Source organism: Theobroma umbraticum, unplaced genomic scaffold (assembly GCF_002168275.2).
Source record: "Theobroma umbraticum cultivar Fairchild unplaced genomic scaffold, ASM216827v3 scaffold_56.0, whole genome shotgun sequence".
In the NCBI taxonomy this organism is placed as follows: domain Eukaryota; kingdom Viridiplantae; phylum Streptophyta; class Magnoliopsida; order Malvales; family Malvaceae; genus Theobroma; species Theobroma umbraticum.
The window spans coordinates 113,241-122,628 of record NW_018397256.1 but is presented as its reverse complement, the minus strand read 5'-3'; positions in this window follow the sequence as shown (position 1 = coordinate 122,628).

Sequence of the window (9,388 nt, the reverse complement as noted above, 5' to 3'; positions counted from 1 at the left end):
CTGCATCAGGAACATAAAGCAAAAGCCATCCATTGATAGAAAAAGTCCATTCATATTCACTCACGCCTTTAAAAGCCTTGTTACTCACTTTAAATGGATTTATAACTTTTTAAATGATTTTAAATTAAATGTTTTTACATCTTTGGTTAAAATAGACCATAATTTGATGTTAGCATTGGAAAACATGAAGCAGAAGCCATCCATTTACAAAACAAGTCCATATATACTCACTCACATCTTTAAAAGTCTTGTCACTCCCTTTAAGTGGATTTATAACTTTTTCATTGATTTTAAATTTATTTTTTTATGTTTTTGCTAAAACAAATCATGATTGGATGTTTGCATTGAGAAACGTGAAGCAAAAGCCATACATTGACAAACCAACTCCATTTTTATACACACATTCGAAAGCCTTGTTGCTCACTTTATGTGGATTTATAACTTAATAAATGATTTTTAGTTTAAAATTTTTACATTTTTTGTTAAAACAGATCATTATCTATTGTTTACATTGGAAAATGTAAAGCAAAAGCCATTCATTCACAAAACAAGTCCATTTACACTCGTTTACGTCTTTGAAAGCCATGTTACTCGCTTTAAGTAGATTTATAACTTTTTGATCAATTTTAAATTGAATTGTTTATATTTTTCATTAAAACAGATCATTATTTTATGTTTTCATATGGACATGTGAAGAAAAAACCATCCGTTGACAAGAAAAATCATTTATAGTCACTCATGCCTTCGAAAGTCTTCTCATTTGCTTTAAGTGGATTTATAACTTTTTAAGTGATTTTAAATTGAATTTCTTTACATTTTTGATTCAAACAGATTATCATTTGATGTTTGCATCAAAAAATGTGAAGCAAAAGCCATCAATTGACAAAACAAGTCCATTTATACTCATTCACGCCTTCAAAAGTCTTATTACACTTTCCAAGTCAATTTATAACTTTTTCATCAATTTTGAATTGAATCTTTTATATTTTTCATTAATGCATATCATCATTTCATTTTTACATTAGGAAACATGAAGCAAAAGCCATCCATTGACAAGAAAACTCCATTTATAGTCATTCATACCTTTGAAAGCCTTATTACTTGCTTTAAATGGATTTATAATGTTTTAAATGATTTTTAGTTGAATTTTTTTATATTTTTGATTAAACCAAATCATAATTTGACATTTGCATCAAGAAACGTGAAACAAAAATCATCTATTGACAAGAAAAGTCCATCTATATTCACTTATGCCTTTGGAAGTCTTGTTATTCTTTTAGGTAGATTTATAACTTTATAAATGATTTTAAATTGACTTTTTTTACATCTTTGGTTAAAACATATCATCATTTGCTGTTTGCTTTAGGAAACATGAAGCAAAAGTATCTATTGACAAAACAACTACATTTATACTCACTTACGCCTTCGAAAGCCTTGTTGCTTGCTTTAAGTGGATTTCTAACTTTATAAATGATTTTTAGTTGACTTTTTTTATATTTTTTGTTAAAACATATCATAATTTGACTTTTGCATTAGGAGATATGAAGCAAAAGCCATCCATTGACAAGAAAAGTCCATTTATTCTCACTTATGCCTTCCAAAGCCTTCTTACTTGCATTAAACAAATTTATAACTTTATAAATGATTTTTAGTTGATTTTTTTTACATTTTTAGTTAAAACATATCATAATTTGATGTTTGCATCAAGAAACATGAAGTAAAAGCTATTCATTAGTAAAACAAGTCCATTTATACTCATTCGTGTCGTCGAAAGCCTTGTTCCTCGCTTTAAGTGGATTTATAACTCTTTCATCAATTTTAAATTGAATTTTTTGTTATTTTTTGTTTAAGCAAGTCCATTTTATGTTTGCATCATGAAACATGAAGCCAAAGCAATCCAATGACAAAATAACTCCATTTATACTCACTCATGCATTTGAAAGCATTATTACTCACTTTAAGAGAATTTATAACTTTTTAAATGATTTTAAATTAAATTTTTTACATTCTTGGTTTAGGAAATGATCATCATTTGATATTGGCATTAGGAAATGTGAAGCAAAAACCCATCCATTGACAAAAAAAGTCCATTTACACCCAGTCATGCCTTTGAAAGCCTTGTTACTTGCTTGAAGTGGATTTATAACTTTTTCATCGATTTTAAATTGCATTTTTTACATCTTTAGTTAAAACAGATCATCATTTCATGTTTTCATTAGGAAACATGAAGCAAAAGTAATCCACTGATAAGAAAAGTCCATTTGTGGTCACTCATGCCTTCAAAAGCCTTCTTACTCTCTTTAAGTGGATTTATAGCTTTATAAATGATTTGTAGTTGAATTTTTTTTCATTTTTGGTTAAAACAGATCATAATTTGATGTTTGCATCAGGAAATGTGAAGCAAAAGCCATCCATTAACAAGGAAAGTCCATTTATAGTCACTCATACCTTCGAAAGCCTTGTTACTTTTTTTAGGTGGATTTGTAACTTTATAAATGATTTTCAATTGAATTTTTTCACATTTTGGTTGAAACATATCATAATTTGATGTTTGGATTGGAAAACGTGAAACAAAAGCCATCCATTAGTAAGAAAGGTCCATTTATATTCAGTCATGCTTTTCAAAATCCTTGCTACTTGCTTTAAGAGGATTTATAACTTTTTCAATGATTTTAAATGAATTTTATTATATTTTTGGTTAAAGCTATCCATTGACGAAAAAAGTCCAATTACAATCACCCACACCTTTAAAAGTCTTGTTGCTTTCTTTAAGTAGATTTATATCTTTATAAATGATTTTAAATTGGGTTTTTTTTTATTTTCGGATACAATAGATCATAATTTGACGTTTGTATAAGGAAATGTGAAGCAAAGCCACCCATTGGCAAGAAAAGTCCACTTATAGTTACTAATGCCTTCGAAAACCTTCTTACTCTCTTTAAATGGATTTATAACTCTTTAAATGATTTTAAATTGAATTATTTTATATTTTTTGGTTACAACATATCATAATTTGACGTTTGCATTAGGAAATATAAAGTAAAAGCCATCCATTGACAAGAAAAGTCCATTGATAGTCAATCATGCTTTCAAAAACCTATTTCCTCACTTCAAATGGTTTATAATCTTATAAATGATTCCAAATTGAAGTTTTATTTTCATTTTTGGCTAAAAGAGATCATCGTTTGTTGTTTCCATAGGGAAACGTGAAGCGAAAATCATCCATTGATAAAAAAAAGTTCACTTATAGGTACTCATGTCTTTGAAAATCTTTTTACTCGCGTTAAGTAGATTTATAACTATATAAAAGATTTTAAATTTAATTTTTTTACATTTTTAGTTAAAAAAGATCATAATTTGATGTTTGTATTGACAAACATGAAGCAAAAGCCATCCATTGATAAAAAAAAGTCCATTTATACTCACTTATGCCTTCGAAAGCCTTGTTACTCTTTTTAAATGGATTTATAACTTTTTCATCAACTTTAAATTAATTTTTTTACATTTCTAGTTAAAACAGATCATCATTTGATGTTTGCATCAGGAGACGTGAAGCAAAAGCCATCCATTGACAAGAAAAGTTCATTTATACTCACTCATAGCTTTGAAAGCCTTCTTTCTCACATTAAGTGGATTTATAACCATACAAATGATTATAAATTGAATTGTTTTTATATTTTTGGTTAAAACATATCATAGTTTGATATTTGAATTAAGAAATATGAAGTAAAAGCTATCCATTGACAAAACAAGTCCATTTATACTAACTCACGCCTTCAAAAGCCTTGTTACTTGCTTTAAGTAGATTTCTAACTTTTTCATTAAGTTTAAATTGAATCTTGTTTATATATCTCGTTAAAATAGATCATAATTTGATATTTATCTCAAGAAATGTGAAGCAAAGGCATCCATTGATAAAACAAGTTCATTTACACTCACTTATACCTTTAAAAGCCTTGTTACTTGCTTTAAGTGGCTTTATAACTTTTTAAATGACTTTAATTTGATTTTTATACATTTTTGTTTAAAATAGATCATCATTTGATCTTTGCATCGGGAAGCATAAAGCAAAAGCTATCCATTGGGAAACAAGTCCATTATACTCACTCATGCCTTCGAAAGCCTTGTTACTTGCTTTAAGTGGATTTATAACTTTTTAAATAAATTTAAATTGATTTTTTTACATTTTTAGTTAAAACTGATCATCATTTGATGTTTGCATCAGGAAGCATCAAGCAAAAGTCATCCATTGAGAAAACAAGTCCACTTATACTCACTCAAACCTTCGAAAGCCTTGTTACTTGCTTTAAATGGATTAAGAACTTTTTCATCAATTTTAAGTTGATTTTTTTATATTTGTTGTTAAAACATATCATCATTTCATGTTTTCATCTAGAAACGTGAAGAAAAAGCCATCCATTGACAAGAAAAGTCAATTTATAGTCACTCATGCCTTCAAAAGCTTTGTTGCAATCTTTAAGTGGATTTATAACCTTTTAACTATTTTAAATTGAATTTTCTCACATTTTTAGTTAAAACAGATTATCATTTAATGTTCGTATTAAGAAATGTGAAGCAAAAGCAAACCATTAACAAAAAAAGTCCATTTATAGTCATTCATGTTTTTAAAAACCTTGTTACTCGCTTTAAGTGCATACATAACTTTATAAACAATTTTATATTGACTTGTTTTACATTTTTGGTTAAAAAAAATCATAATTTGATGTTTGCGTTGAGAAACATAAAGCAAAAGTCATCCATTGACAAAACAAGTCCATTTATACTCACTCACGCCTTCGAAAGTCTTGTTACTCCTTTTATGTGGATTTATAACTTTTTCATTGATTTTAAATTAAATTTTTTTATTTTCTTTGTTAAAACATATCATAATTTGATATTTACATCAGGAAACATGAAACAAAAGCCATCCATTAGTAAAACAACTCTATTTATATTCACACCATTGAAAGCCTTATTATTACCTTTAACTGGATTTATAACTTTATAATTGATTTTTAGTTGATTTTTTTTCCTTTTTTGATTAAACAGATCATAATTTGATGTTTGCATCAAGAAACGTGAAGCAAAAGCTATCAGTTGACAAAAACAAGTTCATTTATACTCACTCATGCCTTTGAAAGCTTTGTTACTCACTTTAAGCGAATTTATAACTTTACAAATGATTTTAAATTGAATTTGTTTTTGAATTTTTTATTTAAAACAGATCATCATTTGCTGTTTCACATCAGAAAACATGAAGCAAAAGCCATCCACTGAGAAAAAAAGTCTGTTTATACTCACAAATACCTTCAGAAGCCTTGTTACTCGCTTTAAGTGGATTCATAACTTTATAAATGATTTTAGTTGAATTTGTATATATTTCTGTTGAAGCAGATCATAATTTGATGTTTGCATTGGGAAATATGAAGCAAAAGCTATCCATTAACAAGAAAAGTCCATTTATTCTCACTTATGCCTTCGAAAATCTTCTTACTCGCATTAAGTCGATTTATAACTTTACAAATGACTTAAATTATTTTTTTTTACATTTTTGGTTAAAACATATTGTAATTTGATGTTTGCATTAGGAAATATGAAGCGAAAGCCATATATTGAACAAATAAGTCCATATATACTCACTCACACCTTTGAAAGCCTTGTTCCTCACTTTAAGCATATTTATAACTTTTTCATTGATTTTAAATTGAATTTTCTTATATTTTTTCGTTAAAACAAAGTATAATTTGATGTTTGCATCATGAAACATGAAGCAAATGCCTTCCATTGAGAAAAGAAGTCCATTAATACTCACTCACTCTTTCGAAAGCCTTGTTACTCACTTGAAGTGGATTTATAAATTTTTCATCAATTTTGAATTGTATTTTTTTATATTTTTCATTAAAACATGTCATAATTTGATTTTTGTATTAGGAAACATGAAGCAAAAACCATCCATTGACAAGACAAATGCATTTATACTCACTCACGCCTTCGAAAGCCTTGTTACTTGCTTTAAGTGGATTTATAAATTTTAAATAATTTTAAATTAAATTTATTTATATTTTTAATTAGAACAGATCATCATTTCATGTTTGCATTGGGAAATGTGAAGCAAAAGTAATACATTGACAAGAAAAGTCCATTTGTAGTCACTCATACCTTCGAAAGCCTTCTTACTTTTTTGAAGTGGATTTATAACTTTATAAATGATTTTTAGTTAAAGTTTTTTACATTTTTAGTTAAAACAAATCATAATTTGATGTTTGGATTGGGAAATGTGAAGCAAAAGCCATTCATTTAAAAAAAAAGTTGATTTATAGTCACTAATGCCTTTAAAAGTTTGGTTACTTTCTTTAAGGGGATTTATAACTTTATAAATAATTTTAAATTGAATTTGTTTACAATGTTGGTTGAAATAGATCAAATTTGATGTTTGGATTAAGAAAGCTAAAACAAAAGCTATCCATAGACGAAAAAAGTTCATTTATATTCACTCTTGCCTTCGAAAGCCTTGTTACTACCTTTAAGTGGATTTATAATTTTTTCAATGATTTTAAATTGAATTTTATTACATTTTTTGTTAAAACAAATCATCATTTAATTTTTGCATCAGGAAAAGTGGAACAAAAGCTTTCCATTGGCAAGAAAAGTCCAATAATTATCACCCACAACTTCGAAAGCCTTGTTACTCTCTTTAAGTGGATTTATAACTTTATAAATGATTTTAAATTAATTTTTTTTACTTTCAGTTAAACCAGATTATAATTTGATGTTTGCATAGGGAAACATAAAGCAAAAGCCATCCATTGACAAGAAAAATCCATTTATAGTTACTCATACTTTCGAAAACCTTCTTACTCACTTTAAGTGGATTTATAGTTGTTTAAATGATTTTAAATTGAATGATTTTATATTTTTTAGTTAAAACATATCATAATTTGATGTTTGCATTGGAAAATGTGAAGCGAAAGCCATCCATTGTTAGGAAAAGTCTATTAATAGTCACTTAAGCCTTCAAAAGCCTATTTACTCAGTTTAAATGGTTTATAATCCTATAAATGATTCCAAATTGAAGTTTTTTTTTTCATTTTTTGTTAAAATAGTTCATAGTTTGCTGTTTGTATTAGGAAATGTGAAGCAAAAACCATCCATTGATAAAAAAAGTCCGCTTATAGTTAGTCATGCCTTGGAAAACCTTTTTACTCCCATTAATTGGATTTATAACTTTACAAATGATTTTAAATTTATTTTTTTTAAATTTTTTGTTAAAACAAATTAGAAATTGATGTTCACATTGGTAAATGCAAAACAAAAGCCATCTATTGACAAAAAGAGTCCATTTATACTCACTCATATTTTCGAAAGCCTTGTACTCTTTTTAAATGGATTTATAACTTCTTCATCAATTTTAAATTGAATTTTTATATATTTTTGGTTAAAACAGATCATCATTTGATGTTTGCATCAGAAAACGTGAAGCAAAAGCTATCCACTAACAAGAAAAGTCCATTTATAGTCACTCAAACTTTCGAAAGCCTTGGTACTCGCTTTAAGTGAATTTCTAACTTTATAAATAATTTTTAGTTGAATTTTTTTACAGTTTTGGTTAAATTAAATTGTAGTTTGATAATTTCAACGAGAAACATGAAGCAAAAGCCATTTATTGACAAGAAAAATCCGTTAATAGTCATTCATGCCTTGGAAAGCCTTGTTACTTACTTTAAGTGGATTTATAACATTTTATATGATTTTAATTGAGCCTTTTTTAAAATTTTTTTAGTAAAACAGGTCATCATTTTATATTTGCATTGGGAAATATGAAGCAAAAGCCATCTATTTTTAAGAAAAGTCTATTTATAGTCACTCATACCTTCGAAAGCCTTGTTACTCTCTTTAAGTGGATTTATAACTTTTTAAATGATTTGAAATTGAACTCTTTTACATTTCTGGTTAAAATAGATGATCATTTGATATTTGCATCGAAAAACATGAACCAAAAGTCATCCATTGACAAAACAAGTCCATTTATACTCACTCATGCCTTTCATAATTTCATGTTTGTATTGAGAAACATGAAACAAAAGCCATCAATTGATAAAAAAAAGTCCATTTATAGTCACTCATGCCTTCGAAAGCTTTTTTACTCACTTTAAATAGATTTATAACCTTTTTATTAATTTTAAATTTAATTTTTTTCATATTTTTTGTTAAAACAGGTCATCATTTTATGTTTGCGTTAGCAAACGCAAAGTAAAAGTCATCCATTGACAAAAAAGTCTATATATACTCACCCACACCTTCGAAAGCCTTATTACTCACTTTAAGCTGATTTACAACTTTTTCATCAATTTTAAGTTGAATTTTTTTTCATTTTGGTTAAACCAAATCATCATTATATGTTTGCATAAAGAAACATGAAGCAAAAGCCATCCATTGACAGGAAAACTCTATTTATAATCACTTATACCTTCGAAAGTCTTATTACTTGATTTAAGTGGATTTATAACTTTTTAAATGATTTTCAATTGAATTTTTTTTACATTCTTGGCTATAATAGATTCTCATATCTTCTTTGCATTGGAAAACTTAAACCAAGGGCCATCCATTCATAAGAAAAGTCCATTGATAGTCACTCATACGTTCGAAAGCCTTATTACTTGCTTTAAGTGCATTGATAATATTTTAAATGATTTTTTATTGAATTTTCGATTGAACTTTAAGTACATTTTTGTTTAAACTAGGTCATCATTTCATGTTTGCATTGTCAGTTAAAATTTCACTATGCAAGTATACGTATCGAATAGATAGTATATTAGCAAGCAGAGTGTCGATCCCACAGAGAATGGATCTAAAATTTTATTAAGTACTAAATTTAGAACAAATTAATCTTATCCAAACTCTCAAAATTAATTGATTAACTACAATTAATTAACTAAAATTTAAATTAACAAGGAAAATCAAAATAATAATAACTCGAGTAAATATCAAATTAAACAAGCCTAGGATTACAATATCCCTCACACTTCATCTATATCTTACCTTTCTTCCTTAACTTATTTCAATGGTTTGAATTGCTAACTTAAAGTCTTAAATTATTTATAAACATCTCTCGACTCATCTTATAAAAATATTTATTTTAACCAAAAGACTATATCCCTATGTGAATTAAAATTAAAAGAGATTCATTTAGTTCAGGCTCTAATCTGGCTACACATGGCCTATAGGTATATCCCTATCCTATACACAAATTAAGTAATATGATCGTATGCTATTCCAATTTTAGTCTACACTAAACTCCCTTTTTCAAGTTTGTTTTGGTTCCTAAATCAATTTGACTAGTGGCCAAGCAATTAAAAGCATTAAGAACAAATTGGAATAAACAATTCAA